The sequence below is a fragment of the Panthera onca genome, chromosome A3, assembly GCF_046562875.1.
Source record: "Panthera onca isolate mPanOnc1 chromosome A3, mPanOnc1 haplotype 2, whole genome shotgun sequence".
Taxonomy (NCBI): Eukaryota; Metazoa; Chordata; class Mammalia; order Carnivora; family Felidae; genus Panthera; species Panthera onca.
Window position 1 is genome coordinate 3,160,128 of NC_138341.1, and position 24,436 is coordinate 3,184,563.

The 24,436-nt window shown below is 42.1% G+C and overlaps 1 long non-coding RNA gene across 2 annotated transcripts; it reads right to left on the reverse strand.

The window, feature by feature from the left end:
• On the reverse strand, positions 1 to 24,436 carry LOC132688602 (uncharacterized). Of its 2 annotated transcripts, XR_013554825.2 has the most exons (6): positions 23,371 to 24,436; positions 14,307 to 14,398; positions 14,068 to 14,184; positions 9,419 to 9,609; positions 6,161 to 6,399; positions 1 to 319 (listed from the first exon to the last, which is right to left on the reverse strand). It is a non-coding gene; the product is annotated as an uncharacterized LOC132688602 (long non-coding RNA). The 2 variants fall into 2 exon arrangements; XR_013554824.2 differs by lacking the exons at positions 1 to 319; positions 6,161 to 6,399 and having other exon boundaries at positions 9,199 to 9,609.

Genomic DNA, 24,436 nt, shown 5'->3' on the forward strand with positions numbered 1-24,436 from the left:
TAATTCTGATCACGCTCATTAAAACACTGGGTAAGGAGAAATTCTTGAAACGTTACACCAGTTTTACAGAAAGAGATCCAGCCGATACGTGATTGTTTTATAATTCTATGATAAAATATATGGCGTATTCCCTTCCAAACAATTTCGGGTCAGTGATCAATTTTGCCGATTCAAATCATTCTCTCTTGACAACGTCCTTTGTTACATTGCCCCTAGAAAGCCTGGCGATTCCATTAACACTGGCCTGAACTCTGCCTATGTTGGTGCTCAGTTGGATGCCACCAGTCCCACTGGCTTCTCATGATCGCAAGCCCACGACCTATGGGAAACCAGAACATTTTAGAGACTAGTAAAGTTAATTTCTTCACTTAGCATCAGTCTAAGTTCGTTTGGATGTCATAGTATGTTTAGCATGCTGCAGATGTGAAAAAATGGATGTTTAGAACTTGCTAGAACATTTTGACTTACATGCCTTGAAAGGTTCATTTAACCCCTTATTATTTTAATGATCTTTTAAATATTCACTAATTGACATTAAGATTTTAATCGCTGCCATCCCCACATGAATGCTTCATTGCTTTTTAAATTTGGAGGACTGTTGTTTCTTTGCAGTGTCTGGTTAGCTCAGTTTGGTACAAAAACTATCAAGGCCTCAAGTTTCGATCTGCGTCTTAGTTGCAACCAGTGGTCTTCAGGGTGTGATTTATTATTCACAATAAAACTGGGCAAGGGCAGAATAGCCAATGAGATTGGAAAAACTACGCAAAACATGTGCAGTGTGGTTATTACAGTAATAGCGTATCCACAGTGAATATAGTAATGAGTGAAATCAGTATAATGTTATCGGACTGATGTTTCCATGGACTGTTGAAGTTAATCTTCCCAACTTCTTCAGTAATATACGTACTTTTCGGCACCTGAGGCTCAGTTGTCTCTCTTCACACAGCTTGCATGTGATTGGGGAAAAAATAATTCAAATTGTGCTGTGCCCGTTTTCTGAAATCAATCCATTGGGGCCCTTATTATCTGAAAACTAACGCTTCACCAGAACAGATACATATTGACAAAAGTCCTTTTCCTTCCTACCTCTCTGTTTGCACAGATCTTGGGAGTTTTTATTTCAGTCAGTGTTCACCTTTATTTATTAATCGCTTTTACTAAGTCGTGTCGAAGGAGCTAAATATATAGTGGTTTGGGTAAAAAGTTTATCTTTTTACAAAAGCAACTCCATTAGAAAAGAACAAAAAACAAAAACAATGAGGCTACATGAGTTTTCTGCCTTATTCTCTGATTCCAAACTATTTTAAATGATTTTTATAATTATTATTAACTACAGACCCAGTTGAAACTAAAAAAGAAAAGGTGTGGGAATAAAGTTTTCAGAACTATCCAACTTGTCTCTTACTGTGGCAATAAATCTTACTAACTTAACCTACAGGAAGATGATGTCATTTTAGGAATAATTCACATTTCTTTGATTATACCTCAAGCAAATGTGTATACGTCGGTGATTCTCACAGTGATTTCCGCACTCCAGCCCTCCCACCAGGGGGAATATCCCTGAGATACTTTCAGAGGTCCTGTGAGATAGAAAGTATTTTCATAATGATACTAAAATGTACAGCAAAACTCATAAAATACCTAGGAATAAACTTGACCAAAGAGGTCAAAAACCTATACATTGAAAACTATAGAAAGATTATGAAAGGAATTAAAGAAAACACACAAAAAAACGGAACAACATTCCATGCTCATGGATTGGAGAACAAATATTGTTAAAATGTCGATACTACCCAAAGCGATCTATACATTCAATGCAATCCCTATCAAAATAACACCAATATCCTTCACAGAGCTAGAACAAACAATCCTAAAATTTGTATGGAACCAGAAAAGACCCTGAATCGCCAAAGAAATCCTGAAAAAGAAAACCAAAGCTGGAGGTATCGCAGTTCCAGACTTCAAGCTGTATTACAAAGCTGTAATCATCCAGACAGTATGGTACTGGCACAAGAACAGACACTCAGATGAATGGAACAGAATAGAGAACCCAGAAATGGACCCACACACATATGGCCAATTAATCTTTGACAAAACAGTAAAGAATATCCAATGGAAAAAGACAGTCTCTTCAGCAAATGGTGTTGGGAAAACTGGAGACGACATGCAGAAGAATGAACCTGGACCACATTCTTACAACATACACAAAAATAAACTCAAAATGGATGAAAGACCTCAATGTAAGACAGGAAGCCATCAAAATCCTCTAGGTGAAAGTCAGCAAAAACCTCTTTGACCTCAGCTGCAGCAACTTCTTACTCAACACATCTCTGAGGCAAGGGAAACAGAAGCAAAAATGAGCTATTGGGACCTCGTCAAGGTAAAAATCTTCTGTAAGGTGAAGGAAACAATCAGCAAAACTAAAAGGCAACTGATAGAATGGGAGAAGATATTTGCAAATGACATATTGGATAAAAGTTAGTATCCAAAATCTGTAAAGAACTCAATACCCCAGAAGCACATAATCTAGTGAAGAAATGGGCAAAAGACACATGAAAAAATGTTGAACATCGCTCATCATCAGGGAAATGCAAATCTAAACCACATGAGATACAACCTCACACCACTCAGAATGGCTAAAATTCACAACTCTGGCAACAACAGATGTTGGTGAGGATGCAGAGAAAGGGGAGCTCTTTTCACTGCTGGTGGGAATGCAAACTGGTGTGGCCACTCTGGAAAACAGCATGGAGGTTCCTCAAAAAATTAAAAACAGAACTATCCTCTGACCCAGGAATTGCACTAGTAGGAATTTATCCAAAGGATACAGGAGTGCTGATTTGAAGGGGCACGTGCACCCCAGTGTTTATAGCAGCACTATCAACAATAGCCAAAGTATGGAAAGAGCCCAAATGTCCACTGACTGATGAATGAACAAAGAAGATGTCGTGTGCATATACAATGGAATATTGCTCGGTGATCACAAAGAATGAAATCTTGCCATTTGCAACAATGTGGATGGAACTGGAGGGTATTATGCTAAGTGAAATAAGTTAGAGGAAGACAAATATATTATTCCACTTATATGTGGAATTTAAGAAACAAAACAAATGAGCATAAGGGAAGGGAAGCAAAAATAATATACAAACAGAGAGGGAGACAAACCGTAAGAGACTTAAATACAGAGAATAAACAGGGTTGCTGGTGGGGTGTTGCATGGGGGGAAGGGCTCAAGGGGTGATGGGCATTAAGGAGGACACTTGTTGGGATGAGCAATGGGGTTATATATAAGTGATGAATCACTAAATTCTATTCCTGAAATCATGATTGCACGGTATGTTAACTAACGGATTTATATTAAAGCAATAATGATAAGAAATAAAACACATAATAAAATAAAATAAAATATAATTTGCCTGTTTCACTGTGTTGCTATTTGCTCTGGTGGATAAAATTGCTGTGCCTTAATTAGAATCAAACTGTACTTTCCACCATTTATTTTATTCACCTTCACGCACCAGGCAGAGAGGAAAAAACAAAGGAAAACACAGTTTGATGTAAGGATCTCCTTGAAGAAGCAGTATTACATTTTCACACTGGATATGTGTCTTGTTCATAGTCTATGTTACAAGGGGAGCCTGGGTGTCTCAGTCAGTTGAGCGTCCGGCTGTGGCTCAGGTCACGAACTCACTGATTATGAGTTCGAGCCCCGCGTCGGGCTCTGTGCTGATGGCTCGGAGCCTGGAGCCTGCTTCGGAGTCTGTGTCTCCCTCTCTCTCTGTTGCTCCCCCGCTTTCTCTCTCTCAAAAATAAATAAAGATTGAAAAAAAAATTAAAAAAAGTAGTCTATGTTGCGAAATGATGAGTATGCTTTTAGTATTTCTCCTGCGTGACAAAATACAGTGTGATAAACGTTGAGCTTTCAAGTGAATAACTTGTATCTGTAATAATCTAAAATAATGTAAAGACAATTCAAAATGTAATATAGACATATGGATTGTGCACAAAGTTGATGGGTATGGTTTCTGATTCCACTTTGCAACCAGATATCAAACTACCACTTGCTGGGGTTTGGTATAGTATTAAGGAAGGATACCATCAATTATCGGAAAAGACCGTTAAAATACTCCTGTTTTTCCACACCTTATTTGTGTAAGACAGGATCTTCTATATATGTTTAAAACACAGTAGCATATAAAAACAAATTTAGTGGATAAATAGATAGAAGAATCCATATATTTTCAATTAATCCAGGTACTAAAGTGATTTATAAAAACACGATAACGTATGCATGCTTGAAGTTGGAAATGATTTCTGGAAATAGCTGTCCTCTCATTAAAATAACATAAATATCTCTCTCTCTTAATTTCCATGTCCTATAATGATAAACTGAGCTTATCTACTTTCATATTACTGTTGTGACCCAAAAATTGCTTTATGGAGTATCAGTCAACCAGAGAAGAAGAGACAGATGGACAGGATGTGCCATTTAAGACCAGAGTACTTCAATACTTTAATATTATCTCCCTCACAAGGACAACCAAGAAGGCCCCAGGTTTCACACGGGAATCTACAAGCTACTGGCTCCTCTTTAAGCCTGGGCTCCTGGATGATCGGGAGGAACAGAGTTTCCTGCCACATAATATGTGACACGCATTGTGAAGGAGAAGTAAACTTCCATGCATTTAGCCACTAAAATCTGGGGGATCATTTGTTACTGCAGCATAATCTAAATTAATCTGACTAACAATGCATTTCAGTGACGTGGGGCATGGGACCGAGTGGTGGCCAAGCTGGATAAGTTGAATGTGCTGAAGAGTTTGAAACAGAACAGTTAGTGATTCCTTTATGGCGGGCATGCCTAAAATGATAGGAATACACTTCTTGAGACTTTACAAGGCAATAAGTTGAATTTTTAGAAAAGGACATATAGCTGATGAAACAAATGGGATGCAGGTTTCTTCTGGAATCTTCTGGCACGTGCGATTTGGGCGCAATGCTATAGACTCAGACAGAACCGAGTGAATCCTGGCATGACCATTCAATCACACGAACACGAGAAATTACTCAGTTTTCTCAGCTTCAGACCCTCTTTCAAATGCAAGTAATACTTTGAAACCCCGGGGTTATTGGGAAGATTATAATAATAAATGAATGAGAACATCGAGAAGATCATATAGACTATGATGAACATTTAAAATTCATTATTAGTTTCTGTCTTGATGATAACTTTTACTCCAAACATATGACCAGAAACTTTACCAAGAACTGTAATTATTTCTTACCAATTTGTAACAAAGTGCAATTTCAAGAGCATGTTTGGTTAGGCACAAGCATAGGTACAATAAACTTTACACGTAAGATTAAACATTCGCTTCCATCTGTAAAGGAGTTTTGACCAACACTTTATTTTTTTCTAGAAAACTTCCTCCTAAGCCACTCTTACAGCTGCTAGTTTTGCTGTGAGTTCATTTACAGCAGGTGGCCTTGAAATTTTTGGTTCTATTTCCCCTCAGAGTAAAATGTGTTGCTGTTTTTGTATTTCCCATCATTTGGAAAAGAAAACGTGTACTCAGATACCCGGATCCTTTGTTTCTGTTTCTTTGCATTGTCTGGATAAACAGCTCACTTCCTGCTTTCAGGGACCAAGCCCAGAGGAAAACAAGCTCCCACCATCAGCCAGCTCCACGGAACAATGGATCCGGGGAACAATGTCCCACCTGAATTAGGGAAATGTGGCCACCTGGAGTCTATCCCTCTGTGGGCATTGCTTCGCTACAGGATGTGCGTTCTGCCACTCAGTGGGCCGGACAGAAATAAGACAGTAATGTCCTCTGAATCTTGATACCATGTCTGCTGTCCCCAGGAGGCAACTATACCTCAAGAGTTCCTTCTTCTGGGAAACGTAATAATGGTGATCTGCAGAACAATGGCATGAGTAAGCACGACTCATGTACGACACATGGCCCAGTAAGCCCATAGGAGACAAAATTGTCCTACTTTGAGGCAAAATTGTGTTTTTTTTCAGCCTCACTGAAAAGACTGCACCGTGCAAGGGCTTCTTGCTGAGAAGGAGAACACAGAACCTCAAGGCAAGCCGCTCAGGATGTGTTTGTAAGCAGAGTATGTACTTCTACGGCAGGGAAACTTGCGTTCCTACCTCGGGCCCGACGTCTGCCAGACGCATGAGGTATCTCGAACGGTGTCTGGACAGAGGCTGAGGAGCGACCCAAAGAAAGAGGACCATTTGGTGGCCGAAGAGGGGACAGCAGATGGAACCTGGAGAGGTCGGGAGACAGATCAGGCTTTGACACTAAGAGGCTGCTAAGGTGAGCGTCAGATGACAAGACGATGGGTCAGGAGGTCCCTGAAATGTGCCAAAGGTGTGTGCGAGGAGCTCTGGAGAGAAACGGAACGGAGGGGGGTGGCGGTTAGAGCCCCATTTTCAGATGTCTCTTGCTCTTCTGCCTAAAGGTTTAGTTATTACCATATATCCATCCATTACCTTCCAGATTTATGTTGAGGACAACTTTTTACCTCTTTCCATGATTATGAAATAAAACGATTCTCTTGACACTTAGAATTACAAGGGGCTTATTCAAGGGAGAAAGCTTTTCTTTTCTTTTCTTTTCTTTTCTTTTCTTTTCTTCTTTTCAACATAATAACATTTTATAAGTAAATGAATAATAAAAGTATTATTTTTAACAGAAAATATTAAATATGGCATATTGATTTTCTTTTATTTTTAAATATGAAATTTATTGTCAAATTTGTTTCCATACAACACACAGTGCTCATTCTAACAGGTGCCCTCCCCAATGCCCATCACCCACCCTCCCCTCCCTCCCACCCCCCATCAACTCTCAGTTTATTCTGTTTTTAAGAGTCTCTTATGGTTTGACACTCTCCCTCTCTAACTTTTTTTCCCCCTTCCCCTCCCCCATGGTCTTCTGTTAAGTTTCTCAGGATCCACATAAGAATGAAAACATATGGTATGTGTCCTTCTCTGTATGACTTATTTCACTTAGCATAACACTCTGTGGTTCCATCCACATTGCTACAGAAGGCTATCAATGGCCAAATTATGGAAAGAGCCTAAATGTCCACCAACTGATGAATGGATAAAGAAATTGTGGTTGATATACACCATGGAATACTACTTGGCAATGCGAAAGAATGAAATATGGCCTTTTGTAGCTACGTGGAAAGCTTTTATTTCCAAAACATGTATGTGATATTAACTTTTGAAGGGAGCGGGGAGGGCGATGCCATTAGAGGAAGGGGCTCTAACGCTCCGGCACGTCAAGGAGACGTCGTGCTGCCCGTGAGTGTGTGTAATTGGATAACAAGACAGGCAGCTTACTCGGACAAAATTGCCCGAAAGTTTATCCAGCGGCGTCTACTAGAAGCAAGAATAATCTTCCAGCCAGATTCCTGAGCACTCACTATAGATTTTATTATTGATAATAACAATTATAATCCTAAACAGTTAGAGTTTGCCTGATGAGATGTTATGTAGTTACAGATTTATTAAAATTCATACATCAACACAAATTTTACATGGGAACAATCAAACCATATGCAAGATGAATTACGATGTGCTGATGGGTTGAATGACTCATGTAACGAGGACCTGGAATCCAGAGGAAGAAGAGATTTGAGTTTTTGCACAGCGTTTGGCTTGAGAGAATAAGAATCTCTCAATTTTTTGAGAGATTTGGAGCGATTTTGAGAGATCTCAAAAATGTTGAGTGTTTGTGGACGGAGAAGCATGAAGGAAGGGAGGAAGGAAGGAAGGAAGGAAGGAAGGAAGGAACAAAGGAAGGAAGGTGGAAGGAAGGAAGAAACAAAGGAAGGAAGGAAGGAAGGTGGAAGGAAGGAAGGAAGGATATGGCTCTGGAGAACCGGCGTTGTGGGACTCACAGTGTTGCACCTGATCTGAAACTGGGAGGGAAGTCACATTAGAACGTACAGAGGTGTCTGGAGAAGGTCACAATGACGAGGGGATCACGTAGAGCAACGTTTCCGCGTCCTTCAGGGGGGGCAGAAGGGCTCACCGTGGGTCCTGTACGGTAGCCCAGAACAAAGGCAACTAACCCACGGAGTAAACGTGCGTGCCGCGGAAAATGTGCGTGAGGTGCCTCAGACTTTTTTTGAGTGGCTCTAGTTAACGACTCCTCTGATTTAATATGAGCTGTTAAAAAGAATCACTGCTTTTCGACCAAATTATCATACCCCTAAAAATGCTCGTCAGCCTGTCAGAGCCGTGCCTGCAGCTTGAACCCTCCGATGATTTAACTTTCCCTCAATATTCCGTCTTCTCGTCATAAAAGTGTAGATAAATAACTCGAGTGCAAACAGAAATTCTTTTACCTCTTTTCAGGGAGCTGCTCTGAGCGCCCAGGGCCCCTGTGCCCCTCGACTCTGCAGCACGGTTTAGCGTGAGGATATTGGCTGAAAAACCCAAGCCTTCTGCACTAGCAGATGGGGCGTGTGGCCATTTTTGAAAAGGAACAAATGTATGAATTTAATTAGGAAGGGATTTGACAGGCTCCTTTCCTTTGGTTGCATAATTTTGGAGACAATTGGGATAAAGTGCATTTTTTTTTCCCTCTCAAAGATAACACTACTGTAACATTTTCCCATTTCTCCCTTTTTCCCCCCGATGTTTTTACATGCCTGCCTCGGTTTCGGAGCTCATAAATGATATTGTTTATGCGACTTTCTTTTTTTTTTTTTTTTCCCGAGATCTGTGGCAGAGACCGGTCGTGTCTGTGACTCTTCCGACAGGACACCCACTTGGCATGCAGGCACTTAATTTATGGCTGGCCGAGTGCTAACAGCAGCCTGCCTCTGAGACCCCGTGCCTCACCCCACCTTGAGCAGTTTGTCAAGGATGTTGTGAGGCAGTCTTTTCAAGGGGCAGCTCTCAGCGCATTACGTGATTTTTACAGGGGATATTTCAGAGGTACAATCCTTGGCCTTGCAATATAGGAAGAACTGGGGACAAAGGAAACACCCTTAATGTCAGCCCAGTTCTTGGTGCTGAGCAGCACAGGTTGTACAGGAATCTGTGTGAAGAGAAGGTGTACAGATCCCTTTTCGTGATGTCCTTCATCCACAAGAGGGTCGAATGACGAAGCATAAACGTGCCTACAGCAAGGATGCTTTTGACTCAGCTATTTATTTAATCTGCAAGACACATACAATACCAACCCTATCCACAGGGCAACCTGAGAGCGGTTGATTGCGATAATATCTGTAGAAAGGCTGGGGGCCCTAACATGTAGAGGGCGTTACGTGAGACTTTCACAGGCCCTGGGCTTGGAGGCGCTCTCAAAAGCGTGGGCAAGGCGACCTATCCCTGAAGGGCTACAACACCAGAATGGCACCTGACAGCCTAGGTCTTTTGTCTTACCCGTGACCTGTCGTCATGTCTTCGTCTGTCCTTTGAAACCTGGTCCCTTATATGGGACGGAAAGGATGCATAGAGTTGAAACTGTGGGTGGGGCACAGACAGTAGATCTTGTGTGCGGGCTTTCCAGCTTCTTCCACGTCGAGGGAGATGACAAAAAGGTCAAGGGAAAAGTACTGCACACCCCGCTGACCCTGGAGAGTGAAGATAGGCGAATTACTTTGTGTGTTCATTGAACAAATATATATCGAGTAATTGCTATCTGCCAGGCCCTTGCTCGATATGTTAGAGGGCAGGACAGATACCATTCTGCTCTTCTGAGACAGAGTGATCAGCACACATCTATAATAAAAGAGTAAAATATCAAATGTACGTAATCGGGACTTTGGGGAAGAAAACAGGACAGCGTGAAAGGAAAAACACAAGATGTCGGTGGTGGGTGGTCAGGAGGACATCCCTGGGATCGTAACGTTTAAAATGCGACCAGACGACATAAAAGGAGCCAGCCGGGAGAAGAACACAGAGGGGGCCCTTTTTACACTGAAGGCACAGCACGTACCTAGGTCCTGAGGCAGGGGAGTGAGTCCCACTTCCGAGGAAACACGATGCCAAGTAAGCCATTCCAGAGGTCAGGTCACACGGTGTGTCCTTGGACATGTTAAGAAGTTTCTGTGTATGTGGACATGTACTGGAGGGTGATTGCTTGAAAATTGCGACTGAGGCCTTTGGCTACGAAACTGAAAAGAAATGGATGGGTTTGAGGTTGGCACACACATAGCCAGTAGGACGTGTTGGAGCGAAGGAAAGAGGTTCTTCAGAAATACCTCCGAATGTTGAAGCAAATGTAGGGCAAATGATTTGAGACTGGTGTGATTGCCCGAGACCAGGTATACTGTGGGGACAGGAGTTTTAAGAGGTAAAAGCATGGAAGGATGCATTTAAGAGGGTAGAAACGAGGATTCAGTTTCAGATATTATAATTTTGAAAATCGGAGAGGCATGTTGGTAAGATGTCCATTGGGCGCGGGATACGACCTCTAGAGTTGAATTTTGTCCGAGTGTGAGGTGTGCCTTTTGGATCTGCCGGTACCTAAGTGGTATTTAAAATTATCCGAGGCCATAAAATGAGAGAAGGATGGAATGACAGGACAGAGCGGGAGAGGATTCAAAATTCAATTGGCTTCCCAAGTCACTAGGAAAAATAGGAAGAGAAAACAAACAAAGGAGAGAACAGCCATAGGAATCAAAACCGGGAGTATGTGAAATCCTGAGCTCCAAGAACAGCGATTTAATCGGGAGAGATAGTCCAGTGCGTCAAAAATTCCCGAGAGAATAAACAAGAAGAAATGAAATGGCTTCAGATATCATTTGCTGGATTTGACGACATGTGAATGTCTAGTCACTTTGTCAAAAGCCATTTCAGGGGAGCCAGCAGTTAGAGGGAATAAGGAAATAGGAGGAATCGAGTAGAAAAGCCACTTGAGAAGCATGAGGACAGAGTGGCTACGAACTGAGAAAAAGGGAGGTGGACATTTGGAAGGAGGGCGGTGGAGCGATGTGGTCATAGTGGATGGCACCGTGAGGCCGAAAGACAGTTGTCTAGGGGATTCCGGAAGGTGTGCGCGTGGGCTTATGCAGATGAGTCCCTCAGGAGCCAGAGGGCAAGCACGCAGGAGGAAGCACAGCGGTATCCTCAGCCTCCGTGGATGGATTGGCCACCCGTCAGCGGAAGGAAGAAGTCCGATGGGTGCAGCATGGGTAGATGGAGAGACGTCTAGAGCAGGGGTTTCCAAAATTCTCGCTACCACGAACACCCTTTCATTTTCCCTACACAAGGCCTATCATTTAAAATATTTTATGTGCAGCACTCACGTAGTTAATTCAAGTCGCTTCTTCTCCCCTAAAAAACCAATGGGTCAGTGTGCAGCATAAGGTAAAATTTTGCTAAGTATGGAAATAAGTGCTCTTATGACTTTAGCTCGTTCTTGGCCATCGCTGTGGCTGACTTGTCTCCAGCGTGAGTATCGCTGTCTCAGAGGGAATTTCGCCACTCAGGACGGAGGTAAATAGGAAGAAGGTGAACACGTTTTCAAACGTTTACTCATTTTTGAGAAAGAGAGAGAGAGCATTAGTGAGGGAGAGGCAGAGAGAGAGGGAGACAGAGAATCCAAAGCAGGCTCCGGGCTGACAGGAGAGAGCCCAACGCGGGGCTCAGGCTCACAGACAGTTGGATCGTGACCTGAGCCGGAGTCAGACGCTTAACCAACGGAGCCACCCTGGCGCCCCAAAGATGGACACTTTGTGAAGGGTTACAGGTGCCTGTATCCCTAGCCCAGTATCCGCTTCTGAGCAGCAGATCAATAACCAATAAGGGGAAAGGCAGAGCCTGCTAACAGAAGACCAACGGGAGAGGCAAAATGCACCTGCAGTGACTCCCCAGTTCTGTGCGCACAGCCCCACACTGACGCCTGAGCCCATAACCCCACGACGACGGGAGCCAGCTGCCCTGGTACTGTGCCCCGTGGGCGTGCTGCTGGGAAGGTGGCACCAGCTAGACTTCCGGGGTGCCATCTGTGGGTGGACCGCCCGTAATCGCGACCATCACACGGTGCCGCGTCCTCCGGAGCTGTGATGTTGCGTCTTTGAAACAGTGAGCGCAAGTCAGAGCGGCTCTCCTTCACATCGCCCTCAGTGACCTGCTTGGGGGAACATGCGGTTTCCTTTCCTGAAACTCTAGCCTTTGCGGGTTAGAGGCTCCAGTTCCGTCAGGGAGAAAGCTTCCATCAGGGAGCAGTTATGCGTCCCACTAAATTATAAGCTACGGCTGCTACCCAGGCACGCGATGTTCCCCATGGAAAAGCCCCGGCAAACACAAAGAGGAAGGAGTTTAGAGTGAGGGACTCTCAGAAATTTTTCTTCTCCTTTCCAAATTTTGAAATTAGCAAGTTACATGCAATCCGTCTCTGGGAACTTATCTTCAGAGTTAAAAATCAAAGACCGCACTGCATAAAGAGCCATTGTGCTTGACCTTACATGTAAATTCCACGGTTGGTATTTCATTTTAGACTTGAGACTTGTGGCTCAGAATAGATGACTACGTTTTTAAGAGTTTCCTTTTGTCGTAATTCTTAATATGAAGACGGTAGACTTGGGGTGTGTTTAGAAAGTGAAATGATGTAATACACTATATAAAATGATAGACACATGATGCCTATATTTTCAGCTCTGATTTCAGGAACACAGAAAAACCCAAAGTGTGGAAAATCTTTAATTTTTGGCATCCATCATGAAGTAGGTTATTTTGGATATTAAAATGAATAAAAAATACCAAATTTCCTCTGATGGCAACTGTGAGCATATTTTTAAATAGTATTAACTGACAGTGCAACATGTTCAAAATGGTCTTTAGCAGGTGTTCTCCTGAAACAAAAGCTGTGTTGCTATAAAAAGCAAGTAACAGGAAATGGTTACATTAAAACAATGTATAACAATACTGAAATATGAGAAGGAGAATGAACCGTGGATAATCGCGATTTGACTCTTTTGGTGCCATGATGTTTTATTTTATCATCCACACAAAAGAATAGTTTATTTTGGGTCATAGTTTTCGCCAAGATCTAAGTGAATTGTTTTCCTAATTGGAAAGGTAGAAAACTGTCAGTGATAAATCATGAAAAGTAAAATAAAAAATAAAATAATGGAAATAAGTTATAAACTACTATTGATGTAGTAATATACAATCTCTAATATCATGTTTTTATTGAAAGGAGCAGAAGAGAAATACTCTTTGCAACCTGCTTGGTTTTTCATTGAGTTCATGACGGGTAAACGTGCATATTAAATATAGTTCAACAGGGGCACCTGGGTGGCTCAGGTTGGTTAAGTGACTGACTCTTGACTTCAGCTCAGGTCATGATCTCACGGTTTCGTGGGTTCGAGCCTCGTTTCAGGCTCTGCGTACTGACCATGCAGAACCTGCTTGGGATTCTCCCTCTCCTCTCTGCCTCTCCTCTCTCGACCTCCCCTCAGGTCATGATCTCATGGTGTGTGAGTTCGAGCCCCGTGTAAGGTCTCCGGGCTGTGATCTGAGAGCCTGCTTTAGACCCTCTGTTCCCCTATCTCTCTGCCCCTTCCCTGCTTATGCTCTCCCTCTCAAAAATTTGAGAGAATATTTATTTTATTTCTCAAAAATAAATAAACAAAAAAACCAAAAAGACTATCCTGTAATAATAGCCTGGAAGAGAAAGACAAATCCCTAATTGCAAATTATCATCTCATTTATATCATCATTTAACTAATTTTACTTATAAGATATCTCAAAAGCACATAATACACAAATAACAAAAAATATATATGTAAATGCTATAAAACAGATGGCTAATACTTTACCATATAAATGTTATATCCTTTTTGTTATAAATATCCATATATTAGCTGTAATAATAACAAAAATAATGATAAAAATACCAATTAATTAAAATATCTTATTAGAGACAACTACATAAAAAGAAAGAAAGAAAGAAAGAAAGAAAGAAAGAAAAAGAAAGAGAAAGAAGGAAAGAGAAAGAAAGGAAGGAAAGAAGGAAGGAAGAAAAGAAAGAAAGAAAGAAAGAAAGAAAGAAAGAAAGACAAAGAGAATGAAAAGACTTTTACTTCTGACTAGAAGAGTTGAAGATTTTTCTTCTCTCAAGCAAAGAGCTAGAAAACTGGAAAACTTTCAGATGCAAATATGGTCAAATCTTGGACAGCAGGCAATACAGATCTGGGATCCTGGGGAAAGGGCAAAAAATTAAATTAGTCCCAACATTGTTCTGGCTTTGTTCTTGAGATACTTTCTGCACACATTACCAGAATGGGGAACCAAAAATAGCCTAGTATGAAAGAATACTCACTGAATAATTCAATTTACGTATAATAAATCTATAAACAATAAATCCACTCTGTAATAAAATTCAGTTGTTCCCTGGATGTGGTAGCAAGAGACCTACCGAGAAGAGAAACAGAAAAATTCACGTATGAGATGGAAATATTCCATTACTTCAGATGTGCCGTGTTTATGCAGGGGTGCACATCCTCCTAACTACCCAGCTGCATTTAAAATAGGATTCATGGGGCTCCTGGGTGGCTCCGTAGGCTAAGTGTCTGACCTTGGCTGAGGTCACGGTCTCACAGTTCGTGAGTTCGAGCCCCGCGTCGGGCTCTGTGCTGACAGCTCGGAGCCTGGAGCCTGCTTTGGATTCTGGGTCTCCCTCTCTCTCTGCCCCTCCCCTGCTTGTGCTCTGTCTCTCTCTCTCAAAAATAAACATTAAAAAAAATAAAAACATCGCTTCTCGCCCTTTTGGCTAAGATCAAGTGTAAAAAAAATAAAAACAAACATGGAACGTGGGGTGCCTGGGTGGCTCAGTGGGCTGTGCTTGACTCTTGATTTCGGCCCAGGTCATGATCTCACAGTTCCTGAGTTCGAGCCCTGCATCTGGCTCTGCACTGACGGTGTGGATTCTCTCTCTCCCTCTCTCTCTCTCTGACCCTCCCCTGCTTGCTCTCCCTCTTTCTGTCAAAAATAAGTAAATAAACTAAAAAAAAAATTTTTTTAAACCAAAACTATAAATGAATATAAATCAACAATGAATCCAAATATTAAACAACTGTATACAGCAATAAACTGTAAAAAGGAAATAAGGAGAAATTAGTGAGTTATGACAGAAAATTAGTAGGACTGACAGTGCAGCCAAAAATAATTTTTGAAATTTTTAGTAAGTGAATGTCCAACAAAAACAAAAAAGAAAAAGTATCAATATATCATACTGAAATTGATTAAGGCTATATAACCTAAGCTACAGAGGCATTTAATAATTCAAAGCAAATGTTGTACATAGATAAATGTTAGCCAATTTTAAATATTCACTTTCTAATATAAATTTAAATTAATGAGACAACACAAGACACGTGTTAAATATTAAATGTGGCAGTAAGCACAGAAATTATTTTCAAAGTTTGCAATGAAGTGCCTCAAAACTACACAGGTGCATACAGGATTGTGGGTTAATTCCAATCAAACTTTATAGAACACATAAGTCACATCCTATTTCAAAATAACCCAGAGAATTAAAAAAAGAGCACTGGGTGTTGTATGGAAACTAATTTGACAATAAATATCATATATTAAAAAAAAATAAAAAAATTAAAAAAAAGAAAAAAGAAAAAAGAAATTGGAGTTCTCTTAGATTCATTTTATGAACCATAACAAAAATGTGACCAATGGTATAACCTACTTTAACAATATGGGTTCAAAGTCGTAAAAAAGTTACTAGATGCTGCTGAAGCCATACAATAAGACCGACTGAGATTTATTGCAGGAAAACAAGCCTCATCGAACATATAGGACCATCGCAATGCATCCAGTAGGTCAACAAGGTGCCACAATACGTTGATAAAATCAGCAAGTATTTTTTTTTTTTTTGGTAGCCTTATTTAATATCTTTCCCAAGCCCTACAACGCATCCTCTGAAAGTACACAATTCAATGCTTCTTTGCATATTTATAGTTGCGTGGTTATCTATTCACTATCATCCCTATCTACTTTTAGAATATTTTCATCGCTTCACGCCATTCACAGCCATTCCTCTTTTCTGCCAAATTCCCCGAGCTCTGGGCACACTAATCCGTATTTTGATTCCATACATTTGCATACACTGGGCATTTCATATAAATAGAATCTTGCCATACACGGTCTTTGTGACTGGCTTCTTTCATTAGGCATAACGTTTCAAGGTTTTTTCACGTTGCAGCTTGTACCTGCGTTTCATTTTTTATTGGAAAATACTATTCCGTTGTACGTGATATCCGCATTACCTATCCAGGATCAGACAATGGACATTTGAGCTGTCTCCATGTTCTGACTGTTACGAAAAATGCTACTATCAACATTCGGGGACAGGGAAGGATGTTTACGTGGATGTTTGTTTCCAAATCTCTTAGAGAGATACTTGGGGGTGTGGATTTAGAAAGTCATCTGATTTCCCTACGTTTAGCCTTTTGAGAAATTGGCCAACTGTTTTGTAAAGTGGCTGCGCTTTCCAATTTGGTTGCCTTTTGTTTCTTTTTCTTGCCTGATTGTTCTGGCTGGAACTTCCAATACAATGTGGGACGGCCTGGTGAAACCCGGCAGCCTTGATGGGCCGATGTGCTCCTCGTCTTAAAGCTGTCAGTCACTCAGTGTGAACGTGTTAGCTGTGGCATTTTCCTACATGCCCTTTACTGGGTTAAGAAAGTTCCTTCCTGTGTCTAATTTCTGAGTGTTTTTGTCACGAAAGAGGTTGGGTTTTCTCAAATTTTTTTTTTTTTTTCTTTCCCTTTTTTTTTCTTTTTTTCTTGTATCTCTTTGGATGGTCATGTGGCTTTTGTTCTTTATTTTTTTTAATGCAACGCATCATAATTGGGTTCTGGCTGTCTTAAGAACCTTGCATACCCGACATAAATCCCACGTGGTGGTGGTAATTCACATGATCCCTTTTATGTTCTGCTGGATGAAATTTGCTGGCATGTTGTTGAGGATTTCTTGGTCTGCAGTTTTCTTTTATTGCAGTACCTTTGGTTTGGGAACAGGAAAATTCTAGACACACACCATGTGCTGGAGAGTGATGCTTCCTTAGATTTCTGGGAGGATTGTGTGAGGGACTGGTATTAATTCTTCCTGGGATGTTTGGTGGAATTTGCCATTTGAATTGCGGATTCGGTTGGGCGGTGAAACCATTTTAGCTTTGCTCTTTCCTTCATGGGAGGTTCTCATACGAATAATTCGACACTTTCCTGTGGTGGGTATGTTTGCATTTTGTATTTCTTTATGAGTCACTGTTGGTAGTTTTGCATTTCTAGGAATTTCTCTTTTTCATCCAAGTTGTCTAATTTGTTGGCGTAAGTTGTTAGTCGTATTTCATCACAATCTTTCTGAATTTCTGTAAAGTCAGCCCCAGTGTCCCCTCTTATGTTTCTAATTTTGATGGTACGAGTCTTCTGTCTTTTTTTCTTGGTTTGTCTTGCTGAAAATATATCAAGTGTGTTGATCGTTCCCAAGGGCTTACTTTGCATTTTCTTGATTTTCTCTATTGTTTTTCTTTTCCTTATTTCTTTAATTCCTGCTCCGATCTTTACTTCCTTCCTTGTTTTCTTAAGGTTTATTTTGTTTTTCTTTTCAGTGTCTCAAGGTAAAAAATGGTAGGTTATTGATTTGAGGTCTGTTTTCTTTTTTAATACAAACATTTCCCATTGTAAATTTTCTCCGAAATAGTTTTAACTGCATTTCATGAGTTTGGTATGTTTTGTTTTCATTTTAACGTATCCGAAAATATTTTATAATTTCTCTTCTAGTCTCTTCTTTGACCAACTGTTTTTTTAAGAAACATATTTTATAATTTTCACATACTTATGAATTTTTCAAATTTCTTTCTCATGGTGATTTCTAGTTTAGTTATATTGAAATTTTAGGATATACTTGTATCCATATCTATGTCAATATTTTCAAATTCAGAAGTCTTGTTTTATAGGCTTGAATGGATGTTACCCTCTGGAGTGCTCCATTTATGCTTGAGAAGAATTTGTATTCTGTTTTCTTCGGGTAAAGTGTTGTGTCTGTGGTATGTTAGCTCTGATTGGTTTCTATAGTGCTCAAGTCTTACCTACACTTGTCAATAATCTGTCCAATTGTCTTGTCCAGTATTTAAAGTGGGCTATTTGTGTCTGCAATTATTACTGTTGAGTTTTCTATTTCTCCCTGAATTGTTCTGTTTTTGATTCAAGTAACTTAGAACTCTGTTGTTAAGTATATGTGTACACACACACACACACACACACACATATATATATATATTTCATTATTATGAAATGTCCTTTGTCTCTCTTAAGAAAGTCATTGTTTTATGGTCCAGTATGTCTATTGCAAGTTTGGCTACTCCGAGTCTCTCATGCTTTCTTGACATGATATCATTTCTGATTCTTTTGTTTCCATATCTGTTTCTTTGATTCTAAAGTATGTCCCCTGTAGAGCAAGAGAAGAAAATCATCAACTTTATTACAAGAAAGTTATAAGTGTCTAGTCTAGCAAATGCTTCTTTAACATGGTAAAGAATACCTACCTCAAGCAATTTGCTAAAATCAAGCTTCTTCACTGAAAAAATACAAACATGTCTTCTAAATACAGAACGAAGAAAAAAATGAATACTGAAGCTGCCTTGTAAAATGACTACTCTCTGGTCATTGGCTGATGCTGTAAGATTATTTCTTTTTTTCTCTTTCTTTCTTTCTTTCTTTCTTTCTTTAATGAGAGGGACAAAAAGTTTAAATTAGGAGGAAAAAAAAAACTTCATCCCATTTCTAGTACTCCAGATTCCTGTTTCCTCCTCTGCTTTTCTTCATAGTTCCTATAACCCCTTAGTAGTAGATGCTATTCTATTTGTATTTAACTTATTTATCAGCTGTCTGTATTCTTCTACTAAAATGTTAGCTTCAGGCAACAAGAACTTTTCTCTCTGTTTTTTTTTTTTTCCCTTCTGTGCCCCAACACCACAGACGGAGCCTGAAACATAAAAAAGGTTAATAAAAAATGTGTGCAATATGTGGGTTATTTGAAGATGAAATAAATTCTACCCTAGAAAATAATGAAGTAGATCAACCAAAATTGTAGAATACCAAGGTTCAAAAAGATGGTTAGTTTCAAATAACTATAAAAACTAGTGAATTTCTTATATGTAAAAATTAACTTTTGCAAAAATAATGGTTCTCAGCAGCCAGATTAAACGTGTCTGAGAATGAACCTAACTGCCAATACAACACCATGCAGAGGAAACTTCAAATCATTATCAGGAGGCATCTAAAAACTCAATAAATAGATGCACCGTGCTCTTGCATGGGGAGAATAAATACTGTTTTTCTCACAAAATTAATCTATGCATTTAGTGCAACCACCTTCAAAATCCCAATGAATACTTTTGGAAGCATGAGGAATATCCCTGAAGCCCACCTGTGGTAACGAATCGAAAAAAACATTCGAGAAAAGTCATGATTTGGCGGGGGAAGTGGCCAGATTTGCATTCTGTGTATTATATGAGGCAGATAAGAATAATTAATAGCATATTGTCAGGTGAAACTGTTGCCTCAATAGGCAGGCACATCAGTAAAAAGGGCTACGGTGTCCCCAAGCCATCCACCTGCACACGGAAATTTATATGATAACGTCATTTCAAATCAGTAAGGAAATATGAATTATCTCAACCCATGACAAAATAGTATCGATTCTGAACATGCACTATTTTCTACAATTACTTAGAGATGGGTGAAAGATCTAAACGTGTAAAACAAGAAATGAGAAAATTATGATTTTTAATATAGGGAAAGATTCGTTTCATCTCTGAAACCAAACTCCAAAGCAGAAGCTGTAAAGAAAACGATGGATACGTTTGTGTGTGGAAAATGTTCAAAAACAAATGGATTGGCAAATACGTGTGCTGCCTGTGATTGGCAACTTATAAAGATCCTGAAAACACACAGAATCTTTCTAAGCCGTCAAAACAAGTATGGACCCAACTGACAGAAAAGGAACAGAATACGTCGGGAAGTCGCTTTGCAGAAAAACGGAGGTCGGCACAGCATTCTTTCTAGATTCCCCTAGAAGCAGCGGGTTATGGGAACGGGGCTGTAAGCTTTGCCAGTGACCGGCCTGGGACACCACAACCTTGGGTCTCATACCTGATCAAGGGCCACCTGGGAGCTTCCTCAGGGACCCGGCAAAGCAGGGGCGATTCACCCACAAAGCGTTACATTTGCTTCTGCCCCGTAACCAGCTGGCCTCCCCTAAGGCCTGTCTCCTTGGCTAAGTTAATCGGAAAGATAGAAAAGGCATCATCCCACCTGAAACACTCCGTTATATGAAAAAGGAATTCCTCACACCCTGCAAGTGACCAAAAATCATATGGCCCGGTTATTAGCAATATAAAAAGGGCCATTTCAAAACTACTCCAAGGGCAACCACAAAAGACTACCGCCCTGAACTGAGAAAGACGAGGGGGTCCAGCTCGCACACGTTGCTGCTGTCTGTGTCAGCAAACGTGCTCATCAGAGTCATTTACACATTTATATCCTAGGCCATTAAAAATGGCATATTCTTTACTTTTTTACAAATTTATAAATGTTTAAAATGTTTCTTTGTTTTTGAGCGCGAGAGGGACAGAGGGCGAGTGGGGCAGGGGCAGAGAGAGGGGGAGACGCAGAATCCGAAGCAGGCTCCGGGCTCCGAGCTGTCGGCACAGAGCCCCACGCGGGGCTCGAACCCACAAACCGCGAGATCACGAGCTGAGCCAAAGTCAGATGCTTAACCGACTGAGCCCCCCGGGCGCCCCGCATATTCTTTAATACATCCATTCTACTTGACACATTAATGAATGGGGGAAATGTAAGAATGTGCAGAAAATCGAGTCAGAACGATGTTAATTGCATGAATAGCCAGACTTAGACAAGACTTCAAATGCTCTACCAGTGGACTTGTACAGGGGTATAAACTGAGAGGAGACACTGGCCAACCATGCAAAGCATTATCGAAGTTTATAAATTAGCATGGGAAGTAGCCATGATACATGGCAGAGGGAAAAAGTCAGTTTCAAAACTATATGAAGTTTTTATTTTACAAAAACTATCTTTTTACAACGTCTTAAGATTACTGCTGATACTTGCCTCACACCGCTTCTCATTTTTGATATTTTAAATGATCACCTTTACTTTAGTAATTTTAAAGTTATTTTTCAAAATGCACTCGTTACATAAAAAGCCACCTTGTTAAAGAAGCGCGGCTGTGGGTTGCAAGGGAGACGTGTTTGCCCAAGACGTTACGTGTGAACTATTCACAATAACGTAAGGGATTACTGAGGAAACGGGTTTTGTGACTTTTAGTCTATTTCTGTAATTTGCTATCTACTAGGAAACACTTACTATCACCGGGTTTACCGCTATCGTTAACCAACAAATGGTCCAATTTAAAAATGCATATTCTCAGATGATTACTTTCCAGAGTCGCAAACGTCCTGATTGTGAATCTCATTTTAATTCCCATCCTGTTCAGTCCTGTCTCCCTCCTCTTGGCGATCTTCAAAGAGCTCATGCGTCTTCACGTGACCTTCGGCTACGTTGATCATCCACCAATCATTGTGATGAGGAAAGTTGATTTAAAAACCGTTCTAAAAAATGATGATGTGCCATGCAAGTTTCGTTTCATTTTTAACAATTGTCTCTAACAATTTCTGTGTGAGTTCACATCTTGCCTGCCCCCCCAGGAGAATACTTTTCTTCGCCCCTGGGAAGGGTAGCATATAGATGGAACACTCACCGTAAAGAGTAACACGCCTCTCGAAGATCAAGCAAACCCTGGCACGGGGGGAACTTCGCAAGGGGTAACACCAGCTGATGCTGACGCGGCCTGTGCTGTTTAAAACGTTCTCTCATCTATATAATTTGAGCCTCTGTTTCAATCGCGAGGCTTTATTGTTAAGCGCAGACTATACCCAATGAAAGAGACCTGGGGAGCGTTCACGCCCATAATCAGTGATCGCGAGGACTAAGCTAAGAAAGCAACAATCATAATATCTCTGTTATTAATTAAAAACTGGACTCAGAGGGGTAGCGCCATGTCAGAGGCCCCGCCTGCTGTCGGCAATGGTTATCTGAAATCAAGTCAAGATGTGAAACTGAATATATTTAATGTAATTATGTGGTATGTTCACTCGCTCGTGTAAGTGTGTGCAAGAAATAGAAATAATGCCTTCAAGGGGCGCCTGGGTGGCTCAGTCGGTTGAGTGTCCGACTTCAGCCAGATCACGATCTCGCGGTCCATGAGTTCGAGCCCCGCATCGGGCTCTGGGCTGACGGCTCAGAGCCTGGAGCCTGCTTCCGATTCTGTGTCTCCCTCTCTCTCTGCCCCTCCCCCGTTCATGCTCTGTCTCTCTCTGTCTCAAAAATAAATAAACATTAAAAAAAAATTAAAAAAAAAAAAAAAGAAATAATGCCTTCAAGGAGTGTCACCTCCATCTTGGGGACGGACACAAAAGACACGGGGTGTGATTACGATGTGCTCTACTGGAGATGTGCACAAAGTGCTGTGGCCGCACAGGGAAGCTAGCTCTGACACACACACACACACGTGCACACACACGCTCACACCCAGGCACAGGCTTTCACACGCATGCTCTTACGCTGTCCCACTCTTCCCCACGGCAAGTAAGGTGGGACCAGAGGCTCCACAGGGAAGATGTGACTTGAATGGGTCTGGACAGACGGCAAAGACGAAAACAACAATTTTTTTCTAATGTCTATTGATTTTTTGAGAGACAGAGACGGGGCATGAGCAGAGAAGGGGTAGAAATAGAGGGAGACACAGACTCCGATGCAGGCTCCAGGCTCTGAGCTGTCAGCACGGAGCCAGAAGTGGGGCTGGAACTCAGGAACCTTGAGATCATGACCTGAGCCCAAGTGGGACGCTTAACCGGCTGAGCCCCCCCAGGCGCCCCCAGACGACAAAGATTGTTCCGTGGGGACATGGGGTTGGTCACTCTTGGGCAGAGGGGAAGGATTCCAACAAAAGAGCGGAGCTGTGACAGCAGTCCACCCTTGGTAAGAGTCCCATAGAATTCCAAGAAACAAGGACAGGAGGGGAGGGAAGGCCGGACTCTGGAAGGAGTGGAGACCCAGAAACGCCCGCCCCCTGCCCCCTCCATAATTCCAGCCATGGACCCTGCCCCGCTCCTCTCCTCGGAATTCCTCACCACTAGGCGAATCACACAGTTTATTTTCCCCCCGGAGGGGCCTGGCTTCTGCTTCGGTCGTTAATGAATCCCTAGTTTCTACGACGGGCCGGCCATGCAGGAGGTGCTTAATAAATGTGTTACAAACGCAGGATAAGAGCCAGAATAAAGGTACCTTACGGGTTCCCATTCTGGCTGTATCATGAAACGGCCGTACGGGCGTTGGCGAGTCTGTCTGAACTCTGATTCTCTCCCTTTAAAAAATGGGAAACTCCTCATGATGGGAATGCTCGTAACAGCTGATCTCGTACGACTGCTGGGGAAGCGAATGACGCACGCAAGCCCTCAGCCCCGCGAGTGTCCGACGGCCGCCGATGCGAGCGGGACGGCGGCGCCGGTGACGATCAGGACAATGGCGAGGTCACCAGGGCGTGCCCGACTTCCGGTTTGGGCGGTGGCGGCGACAGCGGTGCCATCGTTTTGCCTTCTGGGGACCGAGAAGACGCCTGCAGTGTAACTGCTTCCAGGGTCTGCCCCACGGTCCGCTGGGCCGCACCAGCGACCACGACTGACAACCGGGCCCAGAGCTCCTCATCTGCAAACGAGAATTCATTCGCAAAGACGCAAACCTGCGGTTAGCTGCCCGCGATAGGCTCCCGGTGCCTACCAGCCCCGACGCGGGCAAATACGGCCCAGGGTGCTGCGCGCGTGCGCACACTTTGCTCCCACGTGTGCCGCTGACGTCCCGGCTGGAGCGCACGTCTCCGGCATTCTGTTTCCGGGGACCCCAAGTCACGTGGGCGTCATTGCTGCTAAGAGCCACTGCCACGTGGGCCGCGATCGGACCCGGTTTTGTGACGCACTTTGGATAATAACTAGGGTCTCTGGCCTTGATCTCTGCGGGCCCCGGGTAGAAGCCCGTCGGGTCACGAGCGATCTGTCCTCCTGTTCCACACAAGCCCTTTTAGATCATTTACCAAGTGGATCCTCTAAATTCTCAAACAAAAAAATTTCTAAGCAAACAACGAGTTTGCTCTGTCAGCAGCGGGGTCTCCAAAATACACAGAACGTGCTGTACAATTCATCCAGCAGGGGGCACCCGACCAGTGAACAGGACAGACCCCCCCCCCCAGTTATCCACACCTGCTTCCGGAGGGGCTCCCAGGGGGCCCCACCTCAAACGGGTCTGCGGGAGGCATTGTGTTCCCCGTCCCCCAAACCATCGTCTGACTACCCCTTCT